Here is a 15384-nt window from a genome sequence, read left to right on the forward strand (position 1 = left end):
TTTTCTGCATAAAATATAAAGCACACTTTTTCAGCTCTATGTCAGTAGGCAAATCTTGTACAAGCTAGTGGCATGCGATGAAAAATGGCATGATAACGGATGACCAATATCTTCTCAATAGCTGGATATTGATGAACCTAACCCAAGCCATAGCCAGTATTATCCACTCTTCTTTTCATCAGCAATGTGAATCAACCAGAACTAAAATGAAAAATCATTCTGCATTCAGCTACAGATTTTCACGAAAGATTGACAGTGTAATAGGTTTCACTTGTTATAAATTACATTATCTTGGGTGTAGCATTTTATTACGCACACCGCAAACTTATTTCCTCCGCTGCTTATCTATTTCTTCATTGCTGATATATACATATAAGCAGGATAGATCAAATGAAATACTTGTTTACTCGAAATCACAGCAAACATAAATTTTTGATATGTAATTCTTATATTTGATATATAACAAATTTTTCTGGAGTGTCTTCTAGGGAATTAAAATTGACCCTTGCACTCTTTTTAAATGAAATATCGTATTAATTTCTTTTTAATCTGACAGCTCTCATTGAACTTGATGGTATTTACTTGATGATATTTTGTTTGTCTTATTTAAAAAGTTACGACAAAAGGAATATTTTTTTCAAGACTTTTCTGAAACTTCGTTGAAGTATATCAAAATAGGTATATTCTATGATACAGTACAAATCATTTTATGAAATATTCAAAATGTTTTTGCATTTCTATATTTTCCATAAACACTGTCTTGAACATTTGACAATATTAAGGAATTAACCGATGTACAGACTTCATTTTTTTTGGACGTGGAGAAATCCTCATGGACACTCCGCTGTATCCGCAATAATCGCGCAACAGCAGAGTAGTGTCGGACTCCTACCGACTAAAACTCCACGATGACCATCCTACGCGTATGACAGGAGTGCTCCAGGAACCTCTTATGAATTAACTTCTGTTGCACCCCTTGCCGCGTCCTCTTGTTCGAGCCAGTCCTAATAATTCCTGCCTATTGAACTGGCGTTAGGGGGGCGGGGGGCCATTGCCCCTAGCGCTGTCGCTCCTTCTAGTCGTGGTCCGTTGGGACGGCGATAGAGCGGCTTTAGGTCGCCTGACTGCCATCCTCCTCCATCGTCTTATCCTGCGAGTGAGAGTTTTTCTTTCTCCCCCTTTCTGCCCGCTCCTTCGCGAGCATAACTCGCTCGCAGAAGAGGCGGACGGCCTCGTATTCCTGTGACCCTCTCAACATCGCTTCTACAATCGCTGAGGGGGTCAATCCTTCTCCTATGGCGTGCCGCAGAGTGTAGCGGGGCAGTTCCCACGCCGGACAGAGCTCCAGCGTGTGCTGCACTGTGTCCCTATCCTCTCCACAGTGGTGACAAATGTCTGTCGTCTCCCGTCCGATTTTCCTCAGCAACTCGCCGTGTCCAGTGAGTAACCTGGGTCATCCTGAATCTGAGCGGGAGGCCGCGGCGGCCTCTCCATGTCTCCCAGAGGACCACCTCCGCGCCTTGATGTTCGCCTCCCTCGTTGATCAGCTGGGATCGTCACAAGTCCCACGTGTCTTCCACGGTTCCTAGGTCGTTTGGGGCCGCCTGCTCGGTCAGATCTTCTCCCGGATCCCATGCTCTCCAGCGGGCGTATCTCCTTTCGAGCGCCAGCGCCTGGAGCACGCGGGGGAGGGGCGGCTAGAGCGGTCGCCAACGCGTGGGACACCGTCCGGTATCCTTTAATGATTCGGATGGCGGTTACCCTGTGCAGTCTCCTCAGGAGCAGGATGCTGCGACGACCCGCCATCAGATCGTCCGCCCATACGGGGCCCCGTACATTACTCGGGACCAAACGACGCTCTCGTATAGTCGACGCACCGCAACTCCCGCCCCGCCGATTTTCGGCAGCAGGCCGCACAAGGCATTGGCAGTCGCCGACACCTTCGGAATTATGGAGTAGAAGTGCAGCTCGAACGTCCACTGGCTGTCGATGACGAGACCCAGATATTTCATCTTCGATCCCGCCCCGACGGTTTCGCCTGCCATGTTTATGCATAGGCCGGGCGGTGGAGACCATCGCCTCTTCTTGTCGTAAAACCAGATGGCCTCCGACTTCGCAGGAGAGACCCCAAGGCCCAGTCCGCGCACAGCACGGGTCGTGCAAGCCGTTGCGATTTCGCCGATGCGCAGCGTCTCGTGCCAACCACGACCCCCAACCAGAACCAGAGTGTCGTCCGCATAGTACATCATGGCCGCGCCTCGGGGCAGCGGGCATCGCAGTATTTCGTTGTACGCGACGTTCCACAGGATCGGCCCCAACACCGAGCCCTGCGGAACGCCGCGCTCGACGGGTCGCCTTTCCTCCCCTTCCTTGCTGGCGTAGCATATCCACCTGTCGTCGAGGTAGGCTCGGATCAGCCGGACGAGATATTCTCATCTTTGGTTTCGGGTGCTTACCTGAGCGTATATTTAGCGCTATACAGTACCCGGGCACCCCATAGGGCCATAGGGGTTGGGGTTACGTCCAACCAGCGCACAAGGCACAAAGTGCCTTGCTGCCTCGTTTCGCTAAGCCTACAGGGACTGTCGCTCATCTCAGGTCGAAGGGGGCGCTTTCTAAACCCTTCCGTCTCTCCAGGACGGTTCCGGAGCAGGTGGGACGCTGCTCACCCGCTGAAGGCCATTTGGGGAAGCCAATACCCCTTAAATCAACCCTCTTGCCAGCATCTTGGCTATCAACCACTGCCACCACGAATCCAAATCCATAATTGGTCGAGCAGAGGGGTCGCTACTCCCTCCGAGCTTTCACTCGACCCCCGTGGTACCATCCTAAGTCATTAGTGGCACTATCGTGTGGATGTACGGCCATGTCACTACCGGCCAGCGGCCTGCTAACCGTGCTCGGCAGTTCCAGATGGGTCTCACGTAAGGGGGGGCCTCAAGGTACAAAGTACCCGGGAACTTATCCCGACGGTCCCATCCTTGGCATCAGGATCGTGGGTGCGCTACTACCTAAGGCCACGTAGAGAGAGTGTAACCGTACTTAAACGCCTTACACTCCCGGTGACCTTCCCTGCGGTGTACATAGAGGACTCACGTAAACGGGACGCTTGTCCCGACAGTCCTCCCTGGCTGCGGGACCGTGGGTTTGCTAGCCCCCATAGACTTACATAAACAAGTCCTTCCTACAGGAACCCGGACGAGGTAGCTGGGGACCTCGAAGTGCTCCAGAGCCGCCACTATCCTGTCCCATGGTATGGAGTTGAACGCGTTGACAATGTCCAAAGAAACCGCCAGCGCCACGCCGTTCCGGGAAGCCATGTCCTCTGTGAGCGCCCGCACGCGTCTGACCGCGTCAATCGTCGAGCGTCCCTTCCGGAAGCCGTACTGGCTTTCGTGCCAACCTGGCACCTGTTCCGCCATGTGTCGCTTCAAGCGGGTGGCGACCACCCTCTCGAGGAGTTTTCCGACCTCGTTTAGCAGGGATATCGGCCGGTACGCCGACGGCGAAGTCGTCTGTCGGCCCTCTTTACGGAGCAAAACCAGCCTCGCCGTCCGCCATGTCCGGGGGTAAACTCCCTCTCTCAGGCATCTAGTGTAGAGGCCCCGAAAACTGGGGGCCATGACTCCCATCACTTCCCCCCAGATTCGGCCAGGTACCACGTCGCGAGAGGCCATTCTTCTGGTCGTCTCCCACATCTCTTCCTCCGTGACTTCCCAGTCATCCCTCCATTCCATCGGCCGTGTCGTTTCCCGCGACTGTTCTGCTGCACTGTCTTCTTGCGGGGGGGGGGGGGGGGAAAGCGTCCCGATGATCCGCAGCAGCAGCGCAGGTTCCATCTCCATCGTTGCCATGGGGCCCCTCGCGCGAAGTTTTCGCGTCATCGTCCTGTATGCCCTTCCCCATGGGTCAGACTCGACTGCTTCAACTAGCTCGGACCAGGCACGGTCTTTCGCGTTCTTGATCTCCTTTTGCAGCGAGTGCCGTAGCACGCGGTACGCCCGGTAGCGCAAGAAGACTTCTTCCTCGTCGCATCGTCGCCAACGGCGTGCCCTTAGATACCGTCTTCGGGCCCGGACGCATCTCGTCCTCAGCTCCGCGATGTCGGGGTTCCACCAGCAGACACCGATGTACAGACTGTATAGATGTGTACATCAAAAGTATAGTATACTATACTATAGTATACTATATATATACTATACTATATATAGTATGTATATAGTTAACATAAAGGATAAAAATGGCTATTGATGTACACAGTATACTATATATATAGTATACTATATATAGTATATCTACTATATATACTATATATACTATATGTACTATATATACTATATATACTGTATATATACTATAAAAAAGAATCGAATTGCACGATTGTCCTATAGATATTGAACGTTGAACAGAATGATTTTCAATACATCATACATTTATCATTTTATTCATTTTGTCTTTGCAATTTTTTAAAGAGTCTTTTGAAAAAAGTATTTACTCTATAGAATAAAAAAGTATATTTAAAATAAATATTATTAGATTCAATGAAGTCCCCAACCCCTTCGACTAAAAATAAACTACTATGCTATTCCATTTTAACAAAACGGATGAGCCTCTTTTGTCTCTTTAGCAATGATTCTACGAAATTTTGTTGTTTGACCAGTGAACTAGATCCTTGTCCCATCTAAGTAAAACAAACAGCTTTGATTGAAATCAACATGTAACACTATTTTATCTTTCCTGTGTATACGTTTAAAACGTTAAAAATTATTAAGATATATGACATTTTGACTTAAATGGTCATTTTGATGTAAGTTTTTAGCATTATATGCGAATTCAGACTGTATTAATTATTTCTAGTTCTTTTCAAGTATAAAATGAAAACAGAATTATAGATTTCTAATCCTTATAAATTTATTTAACGTAAAAATAAGCTTGCAATTTTACATTGTTCTATAAAACCTGTTTTTATTTTTCTTATGATTTTAGTTTTCGTGATGAAGAAACTTCTGCAGTATCTTTGTCTATGAATATATTCGCTCTAATGGTCTGCACAGTTAAAGCAACGTTAACCTTTCAGTTTCTTACACAGTTCCAATGGTTCTTTACCCATTAGTAATTAATGACTAAGGAAGTAATACGAATTCCTGGTAACTTTACTGTTTCCATTGTGTTAGTAGATACGTATGGCTGTGTACATTTGATCGACAATTTGTTTTTCTTACTTAATTCTATCTTCTTGAATCTACACCAACGAATGGTAGTTATATTGGATTAAAGTAATTGATGAATTGCCTGCTGCTGTTACTTACTTCTCTAACAATCCTTAAACTTAGGTCGATTTAATCTGTAAATAGATACGACGATTACAATAGTAGTGATAACATTCAGTGTATTCCGAAAGGGATATTTTAAAGAACTAGAAAACTATATAACAGTGCTCATTTGTTGTACTGCTTTTTTCTAGTTTTCATACACTTATATATACTCTTATATTAATATAAAAAATATGAAAAATGTATTTACTGTAAAGAAAATTTTTGTCTTATAGAATCTTATACATCTTATACGACTCATGAGTATCTGACTTACATTATTTTATCGTATAATTTATAATCGCGTGTATAATATTTAACTTCTTAAATACTGATTAATTTATTACTATTCATATACTATACTTGCTAAAAAGAAAAGCTTCACTTTAATAAAATTAAAATAATATAAACTATTAGGATATAAATTTGTTTAGATGCTCTGACTCTTTTTATTCTCTCGAATCATTCTGTTTCCAGATTGAAATTATTGAAATTACGCAATTACAGCGCAATAACTTGCATTTCCTTGATTATCATATTCATACAAACAGAATTCTTATAGTAATCAATTATGAAATAAATTAATTAATTAATAACGAACAGCAATATACGTCGTGTGGTTAAAAGGTAATGTGACTTATTTTGTATTGGAGACTCAATACTATCCCCTTCAAAATAGCAGGCCGCATATTGTTGAAACATTGCCGACGTTGTATCTATAACTAGGAAACAGTACAAGAAATCATCATGTTATAACCTTTTAAATTTGATCCACATAAATGTAATATCGTGATGTAATATGTTCACAAAGAGTGGACAATAGAGATGTTAATCAGACAGAAAAGACGATTGTGGCTTAACTTGAACTATTCGTACCAAACGTACAGAACACAGCGCAATCCACACTCTCTCGGCAACGCCACTCGCAACCTCCGTCTCCGCTCAACTCGCACTCGGCTTCTCGACTCGCACTCTGCTCCTCGACTCGCGCTCTGTTTCTCGACTGCCCCTTTCTGGCCGTTGTCGCATTCTATTGCCCTTTTCCAAGGCCCACCGCACACGTGTTCTGCAGACGCTCGTGGCCAGGGTCACGTAGGTCTTTTCCACGAAACTATGCACTTGAAAAGACCGATGACACATTGATGGGCCCGACGGCGCCTCGGCTCTCGCGACATTGTTCATAGTTCGTCCGATATTTCCCAGGCCTTTCGTCCACGATACTACATAAATGATAACTCTTAAGATGAGTTTTAATTTTTTGGAAGAAAAACAAGTAATATAAATTCAAATCAAGGAAGTACAGAAACTATGAAATTACAGAAATAACTTTATTAATAAAAAAAATTCCATTACAGAAATTATAATGTGACAAAAAGCATTATTACTAGACGGACGGTTATACAAATTCATATTTTTATAGACAGAACTAAGAAAATGAAATATAAATAGAGATTTGATTGTATAATTATATTATATAATCAGAATTATATCTATTTTAATGAAAGTAATTATTTTTCATGTATTATTATAATAATATATGTCGGAGATGTAGGTACATCGGGCCTTTCTTTTGGAATTTTGGGAAGATCTCCAATACTTTGGTCTAAACTATTTATTATAGCTGTACTTAAATAATAGAACTTAGAAGTAGTTGTTGTGATACGATCTGGTTATGTTTGCCCGAGATTTGTGACAGTGGGCTTGGGCTCGAGGTGACACAACTGGTTGCCGAACGTAGCCACGGTCACGGGATGAACGTTTTTACTTAACAATAGAAGAACTAATATTGATGGGCACACGCTGTATTAACAAACAAGCCCCGGCCAGGATCAATGTCGGCTCTACGCGGGTCAACCTAGTAATGGCGCCTGGAATTTTGTTGATATCCCCGGTCAATATGCAATTGACAAATGTTGAAGAGTTTGCACACAACGTCTGGTCAGACAGTCAGAAAGATACCGTGCGACACAGCTAACGTCACTTTGAGAATCAAAACATATTCAATTGTACAAAGAGTTTTCCCGTTGACCGTGGATTCGTTATTGAACCTAAGAACATTGTCTTTATATTAAGAGTGTCTAATTATCACGATTAAAATTGTTAAACCCTGTTAAATCAACACTTGTACATATAATTGTAAATATAATCTCCATTGAACAACTAGGATGGCTTGTCCTAATGAAGATACGCGACGCGCCCCTAAGATTAACGCCAACCCGACAAACCCGACATATAAATATATTTCTCCTGCTAGTATAACTTTTATGAAAATTTAGCAGCGCAGTACAAATTTAAAGTCACTGAATTTTTAGGTATACTGCGACCTAGTGCGAAATTTTTAGAACCGTGACCTCGGTGGAATTAATATAGCGTCAAATAACATTATAAGTTCACCACATTCTTAGCTTTTTCGTGATTATCATTTTGGTGCTGCCTAGTTAAAGCTATTGACATTTATCTTTTGCAAAAAAACGTAAAAATACGCGAGTAAATTTATTATAAATATCGAATTTTACATTATTTACGTTACCGTTTTTATATAAATAACTGTTTGTTTGTTGACCTAAAGTATAAATTCATTTGAAAGAAAAAATTTATTTAAAAGAAATGATTTTAAATTCATTGTAAAGAACAATTATATACATATAATCAAACTCTTGTTTAGTACTGTATACCATCTGTTAACACTTTAATTTTTAACTTTCTTTCATCCAATACCATTACAGTAATGGTAGGTAATGTACAGCATACGGTAGATTTGTTCATATTATATATGATTGTAAAAATTGAAAAAATTCTAACAATTTGTGATCTCATAGATGATTATAATACATTGTGATTCATTAGTTTTTCTTCGAGTAATCAAAATATCCAAAATGTAACAATGCTATAAGTTGGAGCAAGAGCAGATACGTAATACTCACAGGTATGTATAGTACACAATACGTATTGCATACTAATAACACATAGCATAATCATGTGGAAGATCACAACATTGTTACAATTATGAATATTTTAATTTTACAGTGCATAAATATTAATACAAACAAGTAGAAGTCGAAGATTTCTGTCGAAATTTTGTCGTAGAAAATTAGATGTATTTTTAGAAAACGTATTCGTATCAACAAGAAATCGATTAAAAAAGCTTAGATGCTTAAAGTAATCAATAATACGACGATTACACATAATAAAATGGGTATAATATAATATTTTAATCTGAATCTAAATATATTCATAATTGAGAGTAGTTTTCAAGCGTATATCTATAAATACTTTTATGTGCAAATTTCACAGTGTATAATATGTTTGTAAATTTTTTGATGTGGTAGATAAAATACATACACGTACAGAGCTATCAAAGGTAGTTAAGAGAGCTATTAAAGTAAAGGGAATATAGTCAATTACAGGAAACGTTAAAACCGTTTCAAGAGCTCTTTGACGATGCGTGACATACTTCTATCTCATAGTCAAAGAATGTGGCGAAACGAATTCAACAGACCGTAAGACATCGACTTATTAAAAAATATAGATATAAAATAAAATTTATCTTAAGGAAATATATATCATAGTTCTTACAAAGTACCTATAACACTAATTAAGAACCTTAATAGATATTTATATAAAATATTAGTACATCAATTATATCAATTTATCAATACTTTCCTGCAATCTTAAATTTCTTATTAATTATTTAGAACTCTTTGTATACTTCTAAAAACCGTAAACAGTTTATGTGTTTAGTTTTCCAAATTCATGTTTTTTAAAAATTACATTAAAAACAAAGTGTATTATTCTGTAATTTTTGAATAAACTTAAAAATAAAATTCTTTTAATGCAAATAATTTAAACTACAATTTCATTTTAAACGAATATTCTGTACAAAATAAAGTAACAAGACTATAAATGAGAAGTTCGATTAAAAAAAGATAGGTCTGAGTTTACGAGATACGTTTGAGTTTATTATATATAGGTATATAAATAAATTACACATTATAAATTTTATATTAATGTCCACATTAATTTATACTTATTTAATGAAGCAAGTGAAATTAGTATAAACAAAATGGCGAAATTTATGGAAATATAATTATCAAACATAACATGTTGACTTTATTACTGTACTAGAAAATTTTTAATTATAATTTTGAGGCTTCATTTTCCATTAACTTTATTTAAGCAACTGTTGACATCAAATATCGATCTGTATAACGATTCAAATTTTGTGTTTGTTTAATTTCGCCAGTTATTATTCAAAATACCTTTGTAACTTCATTACGATTAATTTAACTTTGTTTGAACGCAGTCGAAAGTGTGATCAGGCAAGATATTTGTTTCAATATAAATACTGATAAATTCGATTCTCTCTAACCGTGTAATTATAGAGATAGGTGAAGAGTAAATCTGTTGTAAATGTAAAAGGTACATGATTCATGTTTATGTCAAGTATACGAAATTTAAGGTATATCGATCTCTCAATTGTATTGACGGCAGCGGAGTAATCAAGATGGAGTCAATAATCCATGATCCGTTCAGCCTGGAAACTGGTCTACTCAACGTGTAATTGGGATCAGTGCTTATCTGTTGGCGCACACCAGGTTTCAACCCCCTTTCCAACATTGCCTCTCTTTGCCTCTCCATCGCCTTTACGCAATTCGTACATGGCTACTTAGCGTAACAAATCCTCAAAGCATTTTGGGAACCGAAGATTCGTTAACTAGCTATAATAATCCTCTTTAAATACATATTAGTGCACCGTTATGGCTATAAATTCCAAATAATTAAAATATTTTCGAACGAATATATTTGACATAAATAATATTATAATTTTATAGTTGTAGAGAAAACAAACATTTATTCTTTTATACGGGCTAATTCGTTTAATTTAAGTACTTTAAATTATTCATAATCTATCTATTATAAGAAAAATTATTTCAATCAAATATACGAAATTAAGTAACTTTGTTGTACGTAGATTGATTGATTCATTGATTCTGTTCTGAAGATAACAGTAACTGTAATTTCATTGTATGAATATTATCTATAATTTTTCCTGTTAATTCAAAGCCGTACAAAATGAAAATATTTAAAAAAATTGTTAATTTAAAGAAAAATGATTTAATACATAATGGAGAAGATTCATTGATATGAATCATTGAAATGAAAATATTTAAAAAAATTGTTAATTTAAAGAATTCATTGATATGAATCTTCTCCATTATGTATTAAATCATTCATATCAATGAATCTTCTCCATTATGTATTAAATCATTTTTCTTTAAATTAACAATTTTTTTAAATATTTTCATTTTGTACAGCTTTGAATTAACAGGAAAAATTGTAGATAATATTCATACAATGAAATGACAGTTACTGTTATCTTCAGAACAATTTTACAAACTTTAGTAACAGTAATTTAGAAAATTCACAAAATAGGTATACATTAATTACCAATGCTGAGACCGAATAATATTGCACAAAAGATTATATAAAGAAGGATTTAAAAAACTTTATGTATGTATTTATGTGGCAATCTTTTTCTCTCCTTTAACATTTTCCATTGTAAAAGAAGTTTCACTATCTATAGACAAATTAAGAGACTGTTATGATTTGAAATATAAAACCTATTAAAAATAAAGGTGGACAGTATAAGGACAGATATAAATACAATACAAGATATAAATAAAATAAAAAATTAAAGCATGAATTACAAAATGAAATAAAATTAAGTATGATAACTAAAACGTTACGTGGCATTAAACAGTTGATCATTTTATACTTCGTGCAACGTAACAACGAATTCTGTCTCGTTGTCAACTGAGGTAAGCATTGAACATTTCATATATTGATCCAAATTAGTATGTATGTAATGATTCAGTTACGATACCTCAGGGGTGAATGTGACATATTATTTACATTCTAGAATCAATATTGAATTGTTTAGGATTATGAATGAATAAAAAATTAGACTATCAAAGAAAGTCGAAAAGGGGCGTGGCAGTGATTCGTCATTGATATGACACTAATATTTATAGTTTCCTAGGACTGGTTATTATTAAGTCTCTCGATCTGTTTATATCAACCTATAACAATTGAGATTTAGCCTGAAGTTCTAAGAATGCTCCATTGTAGAGCTCATATTGTATGTACAAAGTATCGTGCATCGTTCAGAAAATTTGGAAAGATATTGGTTGTATCTAATAGAACTAGTATAAGCACAAGAATTGGCTGTATGCTTCATATTTACAAATAAAATTGTATAAGGAATTGTATGATGATAAGCGAGCGAGTCGAATCCTTCTTTTGCTCCTATGCTGTTTCAGATGCCATCTTCTGAACGATAAACAATGCTTACATAATTTTAGAAAAAATAATCATACGATATCATTGTATTTCGTATTTATAAACTATGTTAATTTTTATATTTTAATTGAAATTTGTAAATAATGTAATATACTGTACATAGTCTGTAACTATAATAATGTAAGTACACGATACATTATTCCGAAATAATTATTTCTAAAAGCAAACAATTTCATTCTCGCAAAACGTTGTCCTATCTCCTATTCCTGGTTCCCAACTTTTCAAAATTTCTGCGCTCCATGCAAATCAATTTCAATTCTATTCGAACGACTATTTTGGTACTCGTACAGTCAGTAGTTAGTATTGTTGACCTATGTTCCCTCAAAAATAAAATTGGTAGAAAACAATCTCCTGTATTCGTTACAAAAAAATGGAGTGTTGAAAATGAAACTATTTAGTAAAATAAGAAACAAAAATATGACTATTTACAAACATAAAGATAGAAAAAATAAATAACGTAGAGAGATAATAGACCTTCTATTAATATTATTTTATTACAAGATGGGATAAATAATAAATAATAGTGGCTGAACGAGCAGAGTATGTACGCCTAAATGACGAAAGATATTAGTTATTAATATATTATTAGTATATCTCAGGAACAGAAGTGCAATTATTTAAGAGACTATTTTACTTTTTGAAAGATAAATCAAAACAATAGCTTTCTCGTGTAGGACTTCGCTTTCGAAAAAATTGGATTTGAAACAGATGTCGAGGGAACTTTGCCAAAAGCTAAATCGAACAATTTTTACTTTCTATTCGACGAATTTCGAAACACAATTTTTTTGAAACAGAGAAGATTAATACTTTTTTAACTTATATTTGTAGAATAATCTTTTATTCGGCTGTAGCACCCGTCTTGAAACATTCTTTATAGCACTGTGCAACAATTTGAGATTATCTACCAAATAGAAATACGTATTGCTTCTATGAATAAATTTAAAATATACTTGATTTTATTGTAATTCTTTCATTATTTCTCAAGTAATATTTGACTTAAAAACCAACGACTCTAATATTTCAAAAGAAATGTTTATTAATTTAAACAAAATAATTAATATTTTGTGTAATCTTCATTACGACAGGTACTTTTTCAGAGATACTTTTCATACATTAATTTCGATTTTCTTTTAAATATTCTAAAGAACTAACCTTCTTTCCCTTCTCTATCTGAAAATAGTTAACCCCATACGTCGTTCCATAAGAGCTATATCAAGTTTTATTACATGTATTTTTAATACATTAGATTTACCAACTAAGGTATATTATACACGAGCAACATCATGAAACAAATATCTGAAGATTCTGTTTTGCACAACAACATGTAAAAATGTTTTTCAATTATATTTTGTGTCATAAAGATGTCTACGTATGTTTCCTAAAAATTTGTTTGCCAATATAAAACTATCAATATAATACAATTGACAGTAAGCTGTATATATGTATGTATAATACAGATAGAAACATAGATATAAATATAAATTATAATGCATTTAGTTAGACACATATTCCGGATGGCAAATGATTATAATGCACGGGTCTATAATGTATCGCATGCGATATTTTATACAAAACCAAATTGTATCGTGTCAGTAAATTCTCAGCAGTATGCCGATGCAGCAGAATATAGAGAATGAGCTACTTAGAGAACGTGGGGCGTCACGTGTATGCATTGGGAACGATGCGTTCTATGAAAACTGAAATTCATTATTCTTCATTACTCTGAAATTCAACTAGATTTTCATCAAATCTTTCTCTTTCATGTATTATCAGCTTTAATTAATATCCCCTTTTCATCAATTTCCACGTTTATTTTTTCTTCCAAGCATTTTATTCGTTTTTTAATTAGAACGAGAATTTAAATAGAAATACGAAAAGAATTGGAACTAAAAACCGAGAGCAAAGAAAATCGTAGAATTTAATTAAAAATCTTTGCAGCTAAACAAGTAAAATAAGGATGAATTGAAAATTATTTTTCGATTTTATTCTTTTTACATGATTAAACACATTGAGCAAAAAATATATGAAAATATTCAAACGTGAATTGCTTAAGAAAGCTCGTTCGTCGATCAAATTGTGGAATTCGTTTAATAACTTTTACCTTTCTTCTATTAAATGAGTAATGTTTGATCTTCAAATGCGAATGATCGTGAACCAGTGAATGTCTTCTGCAACGTGATATGTGTTTTTACGTGTTATACTGAGTGTTATATTATATAGTGCAAGAATTAAGGTAGTATTTATGTAACACGATATGTATGATAGCGCGATAAGATGCGATCATAGAAGGTCACTAGAATAAATATAGTGGAGAAAAGTAAACCAAGCAAATATCAGAGAAATTCGTCGTGACGAAGCACGCTTGATTTGTCCGCAGTAGTGAACAACCTATGAGTGGCTCATAAAACACCGAATGTATCCCCTATATTATACGGGGATCTATTGTACTCTTATCTTTGTTTGGTAACCATGGCAATAAACATCATTGCCACGCGCTAGATAATCTTCATTTGAGCAGAAAATATGTCTCGTTCTTGTACGTGTAATTGAACGAATATGTAAAATGCCTAGTTGTACTTCATCAATTTATAACGGGAAATAACGGTTTTACTGAAATTATTGTTTCTTTTTAAGTTGAAGATTCTTTTATAAATAGTTAATTTACCTTAAAAATCTGTTTATGGAGACAAGAATAGTGAAGACATACTGTTACGACCGATCGCGGAGAGACGCGGTCGCGAGGAAAACGCGTCAGCGAGAGGCGTAAATTCTCGCTACGATTCGGTGAATCGACGCCGCGAAGTAGTCGTTCCCCTGTTTCGGTTAAGATAACAGAGGTGGTTGAATGAATATGACACAGTATAGTAAGTTATATTTCACCGTTTATTCCACAACTTATAACGAGGATAGTTACACTGGTGCGTATGTACGAGATGAGTGAGTGACTGATCTGCGGGTGTGTATACCCGCTCGAAGGATGTTGACCGTTCGAAGGATGTGAAATCAGTGCCCTTGGGAGACGATGCTGTCTCGGTGGAAGGCTAAGGATCGGTCCCTCCAGCGCACGGGACCATCGGATTTGTTGGAGCCGATGTTATTTAGGAGAGTGAGGGAATAGGCTTCGTTTTTAATTGGTTAAACGAAGGGTCTTAACTGCCCTCGAGAGAAAGTGATTAATGGGGGGAAAGTTGCCGCGTGCGTGACAAAAAAAACAACTTTCCCTTGTCCTGCCGTGGTAGACAATAGTGTTTAGCAACTCCTCGGGACCAGATGTTTGTTTTGTTTAAAGGACCTTTTCTAAGAAATCTATGATTTATGGACGGTGCTTAAGGCTATTGAGGGTACGCCGTACGGAAGAGCGGACCTCTGGTGTCCGTCTGGCCCGCGGTGTGTGACCTGGGCCAGGCAGAGAGTCGCGCGGCGTAACACATACTTTCATTTAAGCTCTATCTGCCAAGTGACAGTAGAGCGAGAGTGTTTATACTCTTTTGCTACGGTACATTTCAATTTTTTAACTTGATAGCGAAATTTTTCAAACTCTTTCTACAGATATCTCTACGTTGTTATTATCAATCACTATCAGCAAAATGAACCAAATGAATTCTGCAATATAAAAATAAATATTACTAATCAAGTATCATAAATAATAAAAGTTAATATTATAGATAATAAAATAATTTATTAAAGTATTAGAGAAAAACATATTATCAAA

Source organism: Bombus vancouverensis, chromosome 3 (genome assembly GCF_051014615.1).
Source record: "Bombus vancouverensis nearcticus chromosome 3, iyBomVanc1_principal, whole genome shotgun sequence".
Taxonomy (NCBI): domain Eukaryota; kingdom Metazoa; phylum Arthropoda; class Insecta; order Hymenoptera; family Apidae; genus Bombus; species Bombus vancouverensis.